This window comes from Vicugna pacos, chromosome 9, assembly GCF_048564905.1.
Source record: "Vicugna pacos chromosome 9, VicPac4, whole genome shotgun sequence".
Classification (NCBI taxonomy): Eukaryota; Metazoa; Chordata; class Mammalia; order Artiodactyla; family Camelidae; genus Vicugna; species Vicugna pacos.
This window is the reverse complement of record NC_132995.1, coordinates 29044830-29061326: the sequence shown is the minus strand read 5'-3', so window position 1 is coordinate 29061326 and position 16497 is coordinate 29044830. Positions and strand designations below refer to the sequence as shown.

Sequence of the window (16497 nt, the reverse complement as noted above, 5' to 3'; positions counted from 1 at the left end):
GAAAGGAGATGTTTAATATAAACATTTGGTTAATATTCTGTACATTTGAAAGTATTTTATCAGCATCGGTGTAGGACCAAAAGTCATTTAAATTCAATGGGAACTGATTATGCGCCAAGAATCAGTCCTTTCCAAAAGAGTGTGTTTTTCCCCCTGCTATAATGTATACATTATAAAACTCACTTACACGGTTGATGGGAACACTTTGTGGACAAACCAGCAGCCCTGCATTTCATCTGACTGAGTATTCATCAGCTCTGATGCTAGTGTTAAATGGGGGAAAATATTATACAATATTGCTTTTAAAACTGTCTAAATATAATTATCAGCATCTTTGGAGTGATAATAATTATCATAACAAGAGCTCATCAGAGGAAACACACAGTTTGATGAGGATCCTCTATTTCTGAGTCCCTGCTCCCTTGCAGAGGATGGATGTATTTCTTTCTTTCTTTCTCTCTTTTTTTTTTTTTTCCTTCCTAAAGAACCGTAGCTCTCTAAAACCTTCCTCTGGCCCCTCTACAATTTTTCTTTACATGTGTCTCTGTGAAACTCATTATTCCAAAGAGTTGTTAGGTAGACAATATAAACAGCTCCAAGAAAGGGTGAAATAGATGAATGGAAAATGCATTCCTAGATGGCTACTGAGATGTGTTTGCATTACACTCCAAACTTTTGGATTAAGTCATCACAAAAGCAAATATTGTTAGTTTTTACCTGAGGCACCTGTGGGATACTGAATTTCCTTTAAATGTTTTTCTATTGTGAAATATAACTTACCGAGGAGTGAGTGTGTGTGTGTGTGTGTGTGTGTGTGTGTATGCACATGCACATGTATACATATAACGAATAAAGTGTATATGTCCACCATCTGGGTCAAGTACCCATTAATTGCCTTTCTGACAACAACACTGACTACTCCATAGAGTTAACCATGTCTTCAAGTTTAGCTGGAGTTTGTTCATTTTCAATGCTATATAGCATTCTGATAATAAATGGATTTACGTATCCATTCTAGTACTGCCAAGCACTTGGGAAATTTCTATTTGGCACTATTCCAAGTGATGTTGCTATGTTGCATTCTTATTGGTGTACATACACAATTGTATCTCTGAACACATACTTTAGTGTGTGATTGCTAGGTAAAAATATTTGCATTTCTTCAATTTTATTGGGTAATGCCTAGCTGTTTTCCAAAGTGGTATTACTGGCTGACACAGTTTATGTTCCTACCAGCGACATAAGAGACTTCTGAATGCCCCACATCTTCATTAATACTCAATACTGCCAGACTTCTAAATTTGAGCCAATCTCGTGGGTGTGTGGTGGTATCTCACTATAGTTTTAGTTTGCATTTCTCTGATTATGAGCAAGATTAAGCAGGTTTTTGATTTGTTAGTTGGTTATTTGGAATTATTTTATGAAGTGTCTGTTCAAGACCTTTGCCCGTTTGTTTAGTGGGTTGTCTGTATTATCCTTATTGATTTGATGCCCTGATAAGTGAAAACCCTATCGTGATGCCTGTTTAGAAAGCACCCAGCACGACAAGCTGGAGCTTCGACATCATTTAACTGTTATAAAGGCAACAAATTAGCGTGGATCGCCTGGGTTGAGTCTGCTCTTTCTAGTATTCTTATATATGTCTACAGTAAGAAAAATATAGGTCATTAAAAAAAGCTATTGGGACCATATCTCTCAGCATCAAAAGTACTTTTATCATAGTTGGCTTGTTTTGGAAGGGCTCTGGCTCCTTCAGGAGTCACTTAAATCACTGCATGAGGGGTTTAATAATGCATACTGTGGAGTTCCAGAGGAAAAAAGATTTCTCATCAGTGAATAGCCAGTTTACTCACAGGACCCTGGAAGAACACCAAAAAATAATCTCCTGGACATTCAAAACACTCATTAGTGTTCTGACAGAGGAGATAGTCATGTTCTAATTGGCAGTGTAATCACATGAATGATTGTTACATTGAGTCAGACAATGAAACATGAAATTCTTAAAGGAGAAAGAGTTTGGGCAAGCATGTGCCTAACTCACCCTCTGAGATGTTGCTTCGAAGGCTCCAGACACTTTCTGACTCTTAAGACTCACTTGGAATTTCTCTCCTATGATTAAACACTTCTTGATTCTACTTGTGATCGCAGAATTCACACATTCCTTCTGCATGTCTTAAGTTCTAGCTCCCTAAGGGAGGGCATTGATTGCTTCAGTTGCATCCCTAAAGAATGTGTCCCTTATTATCTATAAGTCTTTTTCGGATCACCTCATAGGCCATTTTTCACCTTATAAGGAGTTTATTTGGGGTAGATACTGATCCGGCTCCTGGGATAGTGGCCTGTGTGTAAGAATCCCTTGCAAATGTGTTTGCTTAGAGACCACGGCTATGACATATATTCAGGGTCAGGCCCCAAACAGAGCCTTATAAGTCAGCTCACTGCTAACTGGAATCTTGGGGTAGGTGAGCTGCATGGTCTCCCTCTGCTCTCTTGTCCTTTTGTGATGGAATTAGTTGACTTGAAGCTGAACATATGGCACCTGCCATCACAACGTAGAAACCATTCCCTCTGCCATGGCAACCGAAGAATCCATGCACACTTACGGCTGGCTTGGACTTATTCAGTAAATGCACAACGAACAGCAGGATTTTTCTTTTCTTCCCTCCCTCCCTGCCTCCTTCCCTCTCTGCCTCCCTTCCTCCCTCCCTCCCTTTCTCCCTCCCTCCCTCCCTTCCTTCCTTCCTTCCTTCCTTCCTTCCTTCCTTCCTTCCTTCCTTCCTTCCTTCCTTCCCTTTCTCTCTAGCATTTGGAATAGTGGCAGAGAATTAAGACTTTTTCTTCAAACACCTCTCAAATCTTAAGGGTGCTTAGAATTGCCTACATATCTTGTTCTACTTCATTTCTTCAGCAGCTTCTTTTTTTTTGTTGTAGTCTAGTCAGTTTACAGTGTTGTGTCAGTTTTTGGCGTACAGCATAATGTTTCAATCATACATATATATATATATACATGTATTCTTTTTCATTATAGGTTACTACAAGATATTGTACATGCTAACTACTATATACAAAATAAACAAGTTTTTTTCTGTATAGCACAGGGAACTATATTCAATATCTTGTAGTAGCTTCTTAATGGGAACACATTTCCTTTCCAAATTTCAGGGATGTTATTCATCCCTGAATGCATTGGATCCAATTCAGTTTTCTCCTAAAGATCTTTGAAATTGATTCACCAATGTATCATTCATAAGTTCTAACCTAAGGTATAGCACTGCAATTAGAAGAACTGTCCTAACGTATCTGACATCTATAGATAAATAATTTGGCTCAATCATGAAGAGAATATCAGAGGCATGCATTCTGTCTAATATTTTAATGATAAGTATCTTAGTTTTGCTCCAGTGTTCATCTTGGTGTTTTATTCTCTTCTTTCTCAGCTCCGGAGGGTAATTGCATCTTATTGTCTATATCAAAGCAGGTCCATCACATAAATGGTTGAAGAGGGAAGAAGAAAAAAAGGATATTTTCTGTGAAAAAGCATTGCCAGAGGCTGTTTCTTCAGACTTCACATAACCTTATTCCAAGAAAAACCAAGCCAAAAAGGTGAAAGGAGCAATAACTGAGACTAGGAGGCATGAAAGTTTGTTTGGTTTCTACTTCTGTCCTACTTTGCTGTCTCTAGCCCCTCGGAAGGAGGAAGGTTGAACAGACTGCGGTTCGAAGGACCCTTCTGCATGAAATCCGTGTTCCCTCCACTCTCGGCAGTGTGCTGTTTTCTCTGTGTTGTGCTCACCCATTAGCATTTTAATTTAGCTTCATATGGCACTGTTCTGCGGACGGATTTGCTTTCTTGCTTTTGTTTATTGCACAAGTGACAAACATGAGGGCATTTTCATGATGTGAAAAAATGCCGTGAAGTTGTGAAAATGAGGTGACTTCTCCTTGCCAAGCCGCAAGAAATGTTAAAGCAGAGATGGCTCTGACAAGGAACTGCAAATGTTCCCAAGATCAAAATGTTCAGGAGCCTTGATCTAATCGAAATGAGAAGTTTTGGCAGAGGCCTAGACACACAGACATGACCTACCCTTCTCTCTGATAAATGGGATGTGGCTTGTCTGACTTTTCAGGAAGTCACTCAGTCCTTTCCTTAACGGGGACACTTCCTTCTTTACGTAGACTTGGAACACAACATGGAAATCAGACACATGCTGCTTTGCAGGGCATGGTGGTGAGTTGGTAGCCTGTTCACTTTTATAAAACTGTTTTCAGTCATTGAAGGGCTTCTGTTTTATGACTGCATCACTCCTTGAGGTCTGTAAACTCTTACAGCTACCTGGTACTCCCTAATGGCTCATTTATGGATTGAGTCTAAAACTAAACAACTTCCTCACTGGAGATTTTCAAATAGGAAAATGACAGTTTTAGGGATGGGAAACATAAGAAACTGTCTTAGAAAAGCTATCCCTTCCCTATACACTGAATGTTTCTAAGCACTTGCCCTTTTGTTTAATATTTGTTGAGACTTCTTAGGGTAATGTATACAGTTTAAGTCAGACATGGCTAATACCTGGTCAACATTTAATCACCAATCCAGAATTCATGACAGACATTACTAATCAAGCACAGAACTCTTTCCTGCTGAACCAAGAAATATAGTTTCAGAATCCTTCCCCATGCAACACTACAAGTGCACTCAATTGTAAGGAACAGGGTTGATCAGAGTTGTGATGCAAGATGAAACTGACCTACCCTCCCTGGTCTAGGCTCAGCCAGTGGTGTGATTCTTCTTAGGGCGAGTGACCAGATACGGCAGATGACCTTTGTCTGGAAACTGTGAATAGTCAACTCTTCCTACAACTGCCCCCTCCATCTGCCTCTAGTAAAACAATGCAAGTACAAGAGGGGCTCTTTTGGCAAACAAACATGGTTCCTTCTTTGTCCTCATTTCAGGCCATTTCCTCCCTTATGTCTTTGTGCCTTCTCCCTGCATTCATCAGGGGTTTGGCATACTTTCTCAGGGAGAATTGTCTAACCTGTGACTGAGTCCTTGTTCTGCCCACAGATGTGGTGGGCAGAATTCTGAGACAGCCCCCAGATTCCTGCTCCCTGGTGTCCACACCCTTCACTCTCATGATTAGGTCACATGATATGACAAACGTGAAGAGATTTAGCAGATGTAATTAGGGTCTCATATCAGTTGATTTTGAGTTCATCAAAAGGGAGATCATCTTGGGTGGGCCTAATCTAATCAGGTGAGTTCTTCAAAGGTGGTTCCTTGTTGAGAAAAAAAAAAAAAATAGAAATTCCCCTGGCTGGCCTTGAAGAATTAAACAGCCAGGTTGTAAACTGTCTATGGGGCAGGCTATGTGGCAAGACCCTGAGAGCAGCCTCTAGCTGCTGAGAGCAGTCCTTGGCCAATAGCCAACAAGAAATTGGGGACCTCTTGTTATACAGCATCAAGAAATACATTCTTCCAACCACCTAAAGGGGCTTGGCAGTGGACATTCCTCTGATTGAACCTCCAGATGAGGATGCAGATAGCCAACATCGTGTTTTCAGCCTTGTGAGGACTCAGCTGAAACATGTTGGACTCCTGACACGTGGAACCTGTGAAATAATAAATTTAACTGTGTTAAGCTGCTAAATGTGTGGTAATTTGTTACACAGTAAGAGAAAACTAATCTACCAGGCTGGATATAAATCAAGGTACAGGATTATCCACTTGGATCTTTCTGCTGCTTTCCAAAATTAGCACAGACCTCATTTTGTTTTGAGAGTCTTACTGGTTTTTCCTGTAGGAAAATGAGTGTAATATAGCAACAGTAACAATAAGACAGTGATATTGAGAGAAATAAAGAAATTTTAAAATCTCATATGTCACAGAAATTATTTCTAGTCCACATAAAAATAAAAAGGGACAGAATTAGCTCTCCCTCACTTCCATGGGTTAGACCCTGCCTGCATCTGTACAATGAGAGAAGTGTAGTCCTTGCCTTAGGAAATACCAGTAAAAATGTCTAGTGAGGCCTATCTTAAAAGGAACCTTAATACTTACTGAGCCCACCTCCAGAAGTTCTCCTATTTGCACGTGTTGAAACTATTTACCCTTCCTTTCTCTTCAATACCTGTACCTTTTTCTGTATTGTTAATTCATCCTCCTCATGAAGGAAGGCTGCTTTCTTCCATGTATTTGGTAGGAAACAAAGATTATTAATCAGCTACATTTTGAAAAGTTCCAGATAAGAGTCTGTGTTCTCAGTGTGCTATTGCTCATGGCAGGCAAGTTTGCCACAAATAACTATTTATCATAGCATTTCTTCGCAATGAATAAAATGAACCCCCTCCTTCCTTTGGAAAGATATTTTTCACTCATATTTTTATTTAGGACTTCTGTTTATTTATTCTGAAAAATTAGGAATAATAATAATAATACGATAATTTTACTTACTTCATAAGGCTTTTCTGAAGATTAAATGAGGAAATACATGGAAAGTTCTTAGTACCATAAAGCACATAGCATGTGCTTAATAAATGTTAGCCATTATTATTATGATTACTATTAAAAATCTATTATGTGCCTAGCAATTTGCAGGACCTTAAAGAGGTGAGGGAAAAATCTTTATCTGCCACCTGCCTGTGTCACAGTAAAGACCCTTAAACGTCACAGTGGGTCCTGATCATTCAGGAGTGGGTGGGGCTTGGGAGCAAGAGTGTAAATTGGGAGACCTGAGCTTGCTGAAACCAGACAGCCAAGCTCCATCAATCAAGAGGAGCTTAATCCAGAAAGATAGAGTACAGGTTGAGATCATGCAGGGTCATTGAGAAAAGTCTATTTGGGGCTTTTTGTGGACAAATGGTGTTGGTAAGGAAGAGAATTGAGTGGATGGTTATAAAATTTCAGAATCAAGGAAGTCCTTTGTAGTCTGGGAGTCACCATTGATTATGAAGGTAGTGGGATATGGATATTGGGTACCTAGAGAGTATGCCAACTCAGAAAGAATTATGGTTCTTATCAGCTTTTTTCTGTTTCTGGGCACTCGGAAGAATTTAACTTAAATCATTAAGTTGCCAGTTTTGTATATATATATGTGCACATGCACACAATATACCATTAAATAGAGGCAGTTTAGCTGACCATAAGATCTTAATGTTATGTTCCTCTGTCCTGGCTGGCTATTCAAATTACAGCTAGGCTCAACAACGGCTTCTTTATAAACCTAAGGAGTTTTAGTTTTTCTGCTGTTTGGCTTGTATAATCTTTGTGTTTTACATTTTTAGCCCTTTAAAAATGTCATTCTTTTCCCAGGGTTCTTCTGATCATTTGGTCAGAAGCATCTGAGTTCTTGCCATCAGTTGTTCTTCAGCCATGCTGGCACTAGTAGTATAAGAATATCATAATCCCAGAGTGATATAAAGACCTTTCCAAGGAAGATGAGATACCCAGAGGCCATAAAGGAAAATTCTGAAGGATTTGACCACGTTAAAAGGGAAAGCTTCAGTTCAGCAAAACACCAGAAACAAATTCAAAAGATAAAATACACACCGGAGAAGCCAATTCTCTCAACACATCTGACAGCTCACAAAGAGCAACTGCAGTCTGACTTGAAAAATGAACAAAATGATAGGAAAATGGGCAATGTACACTGAGAGGCAACTACAGAAGAAAAAAATAGAAATGTCCAATCAGCCAGCAAAAATCTGTTCCATCTTAATAAAGAGTGCAGATAAAAGCTTAGTTAAGATTAAAATGTACTGAAGAATAAAATGACACTTCTGCTGCAGATAAAAACATTGTTGGCAAGGAAGTGGGTAATTAGGCAGACTCCTGTGAGTATCCACGAGGAAGGGGGTGAGCATCCAGTAAGAATAATGAACAGCAGCATCAGTTAAGCAATGCCCGAGTGTGTGGTCCAGAATCTGAGCAAGTGTCCGGGAAGGTGGTGGATCCCCCTGTGTAATGGGCTCCACGTCTAAACTAAGTTCAAGCAAAGAATGACACATTTTGGTGACTTGACTCAAATATGGGGAGTTCTTTAACAGTATTCTAGTGTTTATTGGGTTAAAAATTTCCTTTGGGCCTTTTCCTGCCTAGAATGTTTTTTAATCCTTGAAGTTCATTAGCAGAATGTCTTAGTGTTTTCCCAGGATATGGGCAGCCTTTCCTAGTCTCAGTTGGGCCTTTCTTTCCTTTAATGCAGCAATGTTTTCTTTTATTGAGCCTAATTCCTCTTTTTCTGTCCTCCCTGCCTACTCTAGACACTCCCAGTTACTTATATGTTAGATCTCTTTGTTATTGTGCCATGGAACTCCTTTGTTATCATACCATGGCTGTAATCACTTTTTATTCTGTGCCAGGGATTTTTGTTCCCCAGGGAACATTTGGCAATTGTCAAATGCTAGGAACAAGCTACTGGCATCTAATGGGTAGAGGCCCAGGGATGCTGCTAAACATTCTATGATGCACAGGATAGCTGCTATCACAGCAAAGAATTATCTGGCCCCAAATTTCAATAGTGAGGTTGAGAAATCCCACCCTAGTATCAAGGCTAGATCCTGATAGATCTGTAATTTCCAATAATTTCAAATGACTGTAGAAAAAACCCCAGGACTTATACAGGAACAATATGTACATTTCTTCCTGTACATAATATTTTTTGATATTAATGCTAATGTTCAGAGCAGTTGGGAGCATGTATATGAATAATTGAAGCTCAGAACCAGAGTGATGTCCTTACATATCTAGCTCATAATTTTAAGTAATAGATGCTATAATATACCTTGATTAAACCATAGTTATTTAACATGCTAAATGTTTGTACTATTTGTCTGGGTTATATTTTCTAGTTAATGGCTCAAAATTTTTTGTTTCAACCTTTGTTTTTCAAAAAAGATGGCATTGCCTTTAGATTGTCAAGCAAGTTGAAAACTGAGAAATCCCATATAAAACTCTGAAATCCTATATAAATTTAGGAGGGGAGAATTATGGCTATTAACATAATTTCTCCTAGATATGAGATTAGACTAAAATGATATTAAACACAATATATTTTCTAAAAATGATTTTCTAAAAAGTTTATATTTAGCTATGTTGAGTTCCAGTTAGTTATTCGGTGTCTGAAATTTTTATTTAGCACTTCAGTCATATGTGTACATCATTCTCATCAGGATGGAGAGATTCCATGACTAATGAACAGATCCAGACTCACTTTATCTCTTTTTTCCATAAATAAACATATTTGATGCTTGCCATTCTAATTGTTTTGCAAATTAATTTGCATGATTTCCTTCAATATTTTATAGAACTTACAAAATTAATTACTTGATCTCTGTAATAATAACCATCCTGTCTCCTCCTTTCCTGTATTAAGGCTAATTTAAAGGGAGGAATTTAATTCAATAGAGTCTCATTGTTTACTCAGATTACACATGCATAATGAGATCTCAGTAGGAATGAATGTGGAATGCCACCTTTGAGACTCAATCAGTACCTTGGGGCAAAAATGTAATAGTCTAACCGTGTAGTCATTAAGACATCCTAGATTATAACCTTTGGATGATCAAACCTGTAGTTTCTAGAGCTCTTCTCAATTCAGAAATGCTAAAAAGCAGTTTCAAAGAATGGTGGGCAAAAACTACAGGAGACAGAAGTCCCCACTCTCGTCACTACAGTGGGTTGTGTAGGTTTTGTAATTTCCAAAACTCATTGATATTTTACACTTGATAAAATGATGTGATATCTTCAGTTTATTTTCCTTTTCTGTGGCCATTCCTTGGTAGTCCCCTAATGTCCTCTCCACAAAGGGCTGAAATAAAACATTAAGAAACTAACACAGAGTATTGTGTGTGTGGACCAAGTTTTGGGTGCCATTTTCATTTCTTTCTCCTGCTGTCCCTCAGCTTGGCAGTTCTGTAGGGCCGACCACAAAAATCTTACATGAGATTTTTAAAAAAATTAACAATTACCTAGTTTTCATTTATATGTGTATTTAATTCAGAGGTTACTCCGCCCATGGTCTCTTTGGAAGATGCAGAACTATTTATTAAAGGTTAGTTGGACAACACCACTTTGCTTATGTCTAACCTTGTTCCAGAAAGAGTTTAAGTTGGCTTACAGAGATGTAAAATTAAAACCATGCTGTCTTCATGTTTTACTACACTATGCAATGCCTAGAGCAATCAAAATAGCAGCTAGTGGGAAGAATCTTTTGGTCGTTATTAGACACTTTTTGCAGTTGAAGACTGTAATCAACAAATCATTTGTTCAGTGTCTGCTGTGGGCTCAGCATTGTGTTTGGCACTGTGGAAGATATAGAAAACACGACCTAATGGATATACAAAACAGTACCTATTAGACAAGAACATTCTCCTTATCCAAAAATTTGTTTATCTAGAAAATAGTCAAGAGACAGAAATTAAACCTTTGTTATGATAACTCACAGAGAAAAAAATGTGACAAGGAGTGTGTATATGTCCATGAATGACTGAAAAATTGTGCTGAACACTGGAATTTGACACAACATTGTAAAATGATTATAAATCAATAAAAAATGTTAAAAAAAAAACTTGATCAACCCAACTAGTGAGCTAGTACTTCTAGCCCTAACTAGAGACCTATTTACTCAGACTTTGCTTACATAGCTAACAAACATGATTCTGTGATTTCCAAGCTCACAGCCCTTTGGGAGCAGTGATAGATTTCTACTGTAGGTACACTGATGGCTGAAAGCCTCTGTGAGTAAGAGAGGAGAGATTTGAAAATCTAATAGATAAAAGGCAAAAAACTCTGGAATATGAGGATATTAAGTACAGGGACACCTAGTAACAAGGCACAGTGCAATAATTCATGACAAAGATGTACTGCATCTTTGCACGTATTACATCTACTCGGTATTCATTAACGTGCTAATGTAATGCATGGCGAAGATGTTGAAAAAGATATACACGATACACCATAAATGTGCTTCTTGCCAAAATGTTCACACTTAAAAAAAAATTTTTAGGCCTAAGGAAGAATACCCTCAGTCATCTGGAAACTCAGCTATTCTGTTGGATTTATTTTCTGGATAACTGATATTTTCAGCATTGCTTATGAGGCTGGACTAATAGTAAACAGAAAGTGACTGGATGCCATTAAATACTGGGTTGTCTGCCATCTCTTTTGATAGATTCCAAGGGAAAGTAACTGAATGCAAGCTCTAATAGTGAAAGAATGGTTAAGGATCCGTGCTAGGCCTTAAAGATGGACTAGAATTTGAATAGATGGTGGGGTTTCACACTGATTAAATATAAAGTCAATTTTAAAAAATCTTTTTATCCCCACTTTCTCTCTGGAAAGTGGTCCAAGGAGATGGACAGCTTAGGGGTGGAGATTCTAAAAGGGACAGATAGTGGTGCCAAAGCAAAATCTTCGATCTTCACCATTTTCCTCAGTGCTTCCTTCCATCTCTGACTATCTTCCTTCCTCCAATCATCTTGAGTGAAGGTATTCTGTGCCCAGTATGAAGGGAAAGCAGAGAAATTCAGTAGGAGGCATGTCCTTGGTTCAAATTCTAGCATCTAACTAGCTGAGATCTCACTAGCTTGAGCAAGATGTTAAATCTGAGCTCCTAGAGATGACACCAGTACCACAAAATCACAAATAATGAGTCACCAGAGCAACACAGGTGATGAGTGTTTTCCTAACCACAAAATCCTATGAGAAATATTGTAAATGTTAGTTTTCCATTGAGTGGTAAGAGTCTTCAGGATTCCTATTTTCTCTTCACAAATCTAGGACCTTGGGGCCCGATTATGGAAACAAACTGCTCTCTAGGACTTTAAATAACTCAGAGGCAATGGTTTAAACCCTCAGCATGAAGAGCAAATGGTTGAAAAACCTCTTCCAGCATTTGCTCTAAGGAAGTATTTAAAAGTGGGTATTGTTATTGGATCAAGTGAAATATGCTAGGGAATTATTTTAAAAAATGTGATTAATGCAAGACAGAGAGGGAATAGCGATGACTCCAAGTCAGTCGGTCTAGAGGTTTGTGGTGAGTATGATAATGATCAATGACTGCCCATTCAAGCCATTATGGCCTGTTATGTTCAAGTGCTCAGGCTGGAAATCCTTATCAATCAAATGACGGGGTGAGTAGTGTGGCCACTTATACAAGACAAGCCATTCCCATCCAAACCAGCCTGTCTACCAGTCCATTTACCCAGAGCAAGGCCTGCTGTGCCTCACTCAGAACTATACTCTGCCCGGGTTATGCTCCTAATGAGAAAGAGCTCATTGTTCTAATTGGTTTGAGAGTGAATCCCACTGTGTCCCCTGGGAAGATCTGCAAATGCCCAGGGCTCTTCTTGTCCTCCCTCATCACCATCCAGCCTCATTCCTTTGACCCCTCCTCACCATTGGAGCCAGGACAATCTATTTAAATTGCAAATCTAACCACTACTCCTCTTCTTTTGTTCTCTAAGCCCTCTAGAATAAATCCTAAATTCCTTAGCAGGGACAATAAAGCCCTCTATGTATGATCTGGTCCCCTGGTTAATGACACAGTCTTAACTTCTGCCAGTCTCCAACTAGAAAATCGTGCTCTAATAATGTCAAAGTACTTGAAATCCATGCACCCCTTGACCTTTACCATGCTACTGTTTTATACCTCCATGCCTTTGCACTGTTCTTTATTGGAACACTCTTCTATACTCTCCTTTACCTGGCTCTCTTCCTCAGCCTTCAAAACGTAAGCATCTTTTCCAGCAGCCTTCCTTAAAACTCCAAGAGTGGAGTACAGGGAGTATTGTGCTCTGTGCCTGCATCAGACTTTGTACATGCCTCTGTACTTTTGTTAATACATTGAAATGATTCTGCTTATGTGCTGTTTAACCGTTAGAATATCAGGTTTTTTTTTTTTTTAAAAAAAGGCTGTATTTTGTTTATCACTAGGCGACAGGCAGTTAGCAAGAGTCCTGGCAGTCTACACAGTGTGTGTCAAATTGAATCATTAGTTGTATCTCCAGAACATTCCTACAATGAGATCCACCTATTGGCCTGTGAATGGGGTCTACCTTGATTACTAGACAAAGAGGAGAACTGAAGTACTTAGCAAGCAAGTATGGATCAACTGGATATTGTCTGCATTTTCCACTGAATGATATCCCTGTTTCAGAAGTCATTTTAACGTCTCCTCTGGTCCTTGCTTCATAATAGACATTATGGCAGCGCACTTGCCCCTAAGGGTTTATTTCCTAGGGGCACAAAGCTAAATTTAAGTGCTATAAGAAAAGTCACAGCCTTGAGGCTTCAGTGAAGAGACAGACAGCATACTTCTGGAGGAGTCAGACTTCATAAAGTAGGGAACACAGCAAATAACCTTGGAGAATGGCTAAGATTTTAAAAAGTAAAGATTGGGAAGAGGTAAAAGAGGAAGGGGAGAGTTGATGCATCTTTGCCAGAAGAAACATCCATGGCAAAGAGATGAGGAAGCCCTGAGTATGTTTGGGACACAATAGTACACTTGATGGTTCACAGTTTGAACCAAATGTGATTCATTTTCCACCACTTACCCCCATCTCCACGATCCAGCTACCCCAACTCCTTCTCTCGCTCAGTGGTTCACAGACTCAAGTGAGCATCAGAATTATCTGGAGAGCTTATTAAACAGACTTCTGGATCATATTCCAGCTATTGAATTTCTGATTCAGTAGGTCCAATGATGCTGATGCTGTGGTCTGGGGCCATGTTTGCAAACCACTGCAGAACTTTGCTGTTGACACCACCATGGCAAAGACCTGAAGACACGCTCCTCACTCCCACCTCTGACACTGTAGGAGATGGACCTTAGAACTCACCTAGAGCATTGGGTACTTAGGACTCTGAAGGAACAACTGCCCCTAGAAACCACAGCCAACTACCTACTGGCAAAGCAGCCATCATCATTTAAGTTGTAGAACAGTCAGTGTTTTCCCATCATCTTGGCAAATGAAAGACTAATTTGAACCATCTGGTTCTGTAACTCCCTCCTACACCACTGCTTAAAAGCAGCTGAACATATTTTCTGTTACATTTTGTCAATAAAATATTGCTCCCCGAGGCTGTTGGCTTGTCATGTTTGCAGCCCCTAAGCAAAGTTGGAAAAGTTAGTGGTGGCACCAGTAAGAGAAAGGCCACGGGGCAGCCCCCCAGCGTTTCGCTGCTGATGCTCTGTGTACCCTTCTTCTCAGGGCAGATTCTCTAAACTGATGCATTAAAGTATTTTTAAAAAGTGGAACCAAAATGGGTTCCGACCTTTCCTGGCCACCCTGCCCTTTCTGTCCTGTTAATTTTGTTTTGCCTTATGACAGTGAAGAATCAATGCCTAGCATTTCGAACAGCCAGGTAGACTGTGTACACATTTATTAAGATTAATTAAAAAGTAACAAATTGTAAAGTAATAACATTAACAACCAGTAGAAAAAGTGCAGACATTTTGACAGTCTTTTTGAATTTCATTAAAAGATGGTCGTGACAAAAACCCCAGAGACTATTTCTACTTTACTAAAGAAATAGGTCACAGATTCAATTACAGTCACTGAAGCATGGACTCAATCTATCATGGCAAATTAAGTACATTTTAGCAACCTACTTTCCTTTAAAAATTTTATAGACACTTTCAGTGGAAGAAGAAAGACTATAGGAAAAAAAAAAAGAAATTGCAAAATCAAATCCCCCCCTTACTCCCCCCTCGGCTTTGAGGAAGCATTTGGCTTATTTGCTTTGGGTATAAGACAGAAAATCATTAAGAAATACTCAGCTTGTTCACAATTATTACTCCTCACTTGTTCATGGTTTAATGATGCAGATTTGGAATTGGGAGTGGGAAATGGCTCCAAATTAGAATCGCTAGTCTTCAAAGGGGGGCTTTGTTCTGCAGGCTGAGCCCCACCCCCTTCCTTTAAAAGAGGACTATTTGTGCTTCACAGCTTCTGTGAAATTTTTGCCTTAGACGCTCAGAGCAGACACTTTGTGTTCATTTCTGGAGAGATAAATAAATAAATAAAAAGTGCTCATTCGGCCTGTGGATGTGGTTTAGCCAAGTGCAAATATCGGGACAAGGAAACACCCTTTTGCCCATAGCAAAATTGATCTGATGTTGACAACTGGAATTTATGGAGGGCCTCTTGCAGCAAAGCAGTGGGGGCCGTCTTTAAGACACTGCAGCAGCAAGAGCAAGTGTAGAGCAGGGGAGGGTGAGGCCCTCACGTTTCCCCTTTGACAAGTAAGAACCTGGGACCAGGACAGTCTCAGCGCAGTCTTAGGAATCTGTTATTTGGCCTGGCCAGAAAGCCTCAGAAGCCTTTTAGGTCTTGTTCCCAAAGAGACGGTGTCACCCAAGCACCTACTCAGTTTGGTGCTCGTGTTGCTTATCCTCTGCAGTCTTGCCTTTTCCCTTAGAACCCTGGCTAGCCTTCTCCTGATGCCTCTGTGTGATGGGCACAGACAAGACAAGCAATTGCGTTTGCTTCCAAAAGAAGTGACAGGGACACTTCATGCATCTCTGAATTATCTTGCTATTGCCCAACTAAACAAGAGCCTCTCTTCAGCCAGGCCGATGATTAACTCACTGGCAGAAGCCCAGAGAACCTCATTTCTAATTTTGATTGCAAAATTTCAACTTCCTTAGGAACTGGGTTTAACAGTAGCTGGTCAGGTGAAGATCGTACAGAGTCACTTCACCCTTCAAAATATCGCAAGTCCATAGGTATCCATAGCCCACTTGCTTGGAAATATATATAACTCTTTAGTTAAGAGCCAACAGGTCTTATACCATGAGTTCCTTCAAACTACAGAATTAAGATAAAAGTAGGCTGATGTGTCTACCTTGTGTGCTATGAAACTCGGATCTATGGGATCATTCCTGGAAAGGGAGAGTAATGAGGTTGGGGAGTGGCTCATGTGACCAGAATGGTAAAAGACTACAACAAACTGAGGCTTTTAGGTTCTCCATGTAAAGGTGATAAACACACGTTGGTGTTCATCTGCCATAACAATTCTTGGCCTAGGCAGATGAGAGGGCAAAAGAAGCTGTGTGCCTAGGTGGCTGCCTAGCCTCCGGATGAAATCAAAAAGATGTGCTAGCTACATTTCCAGTGTCTATCTTTCAGCTAACTAAGTGGGAATAATGCCTGTTGCATCTCCTGAGTCTGAAACTACCCACTGCCATTCTGGTGCGAAAAACCCTCAATAGCTAAATTTATTTACAGATGTGCAATCTATACAGTAATGTATAATATGTAAAAATGTACATGCAAAATATGATTTTATAATATATCACAGATTGCATTCAGTGTGGTGAGGTGCTTCTACTCTGAGAGGCCCCTGGGAACTGAGACCAAAGGAAGATCTGTTCCCATCTCAAGTTCACTTGCCAAGTGGAAAAAATACCTGTAGTTTTGAAAGCAAGGCTTTGCTGTCAGGTATTTTGGTTTAACTCATCTGGGGTGGACCAAGTGTTGGCAGTTGTGTTTTAAGGTTTG

General features: G+C 39.6%; 2 long non-coding RNA genes across 2 annotated transcripts; one reads left to right on the top strand and one right to left on the bottom strand.

Annotated features, from left to right (window-relative positions):
* Nucleotides 1-3380: 3380 nt before the first annotated feature.
* LOC140698470 (uncharacterized) lies at nucleotides 3381-6558 on the bottom strand. The gene is made up of 3 exons (XR_012076264.1): nucleotides 6449-6558; nucleotides 5482-5607; nucleotides 3381-3464 (listed from the first exon to the last, which is right to left on the bottom strand). It is a non-coding gene; the product is annotated as an uncharacterized lncRNA (long non-coding RNA).
* A 197-nt stretch (nucleotides 6559-6755) lies between these two features.
* On the top strand, nucleotides 6756-7735 carry LOC140698466 (uncharacterized). The gene is made up of 2 exons (XR_012076259.1): nucleotides 6756-6862; nucleotides 7307-7735. It is a non-coding gene; the product is annotated as an uncharacterized lncRNA (long non-coding RNA).
* The last annotated feature ends 8762 nt before the right edge of the window (nucleotides 7736-16497 follow it).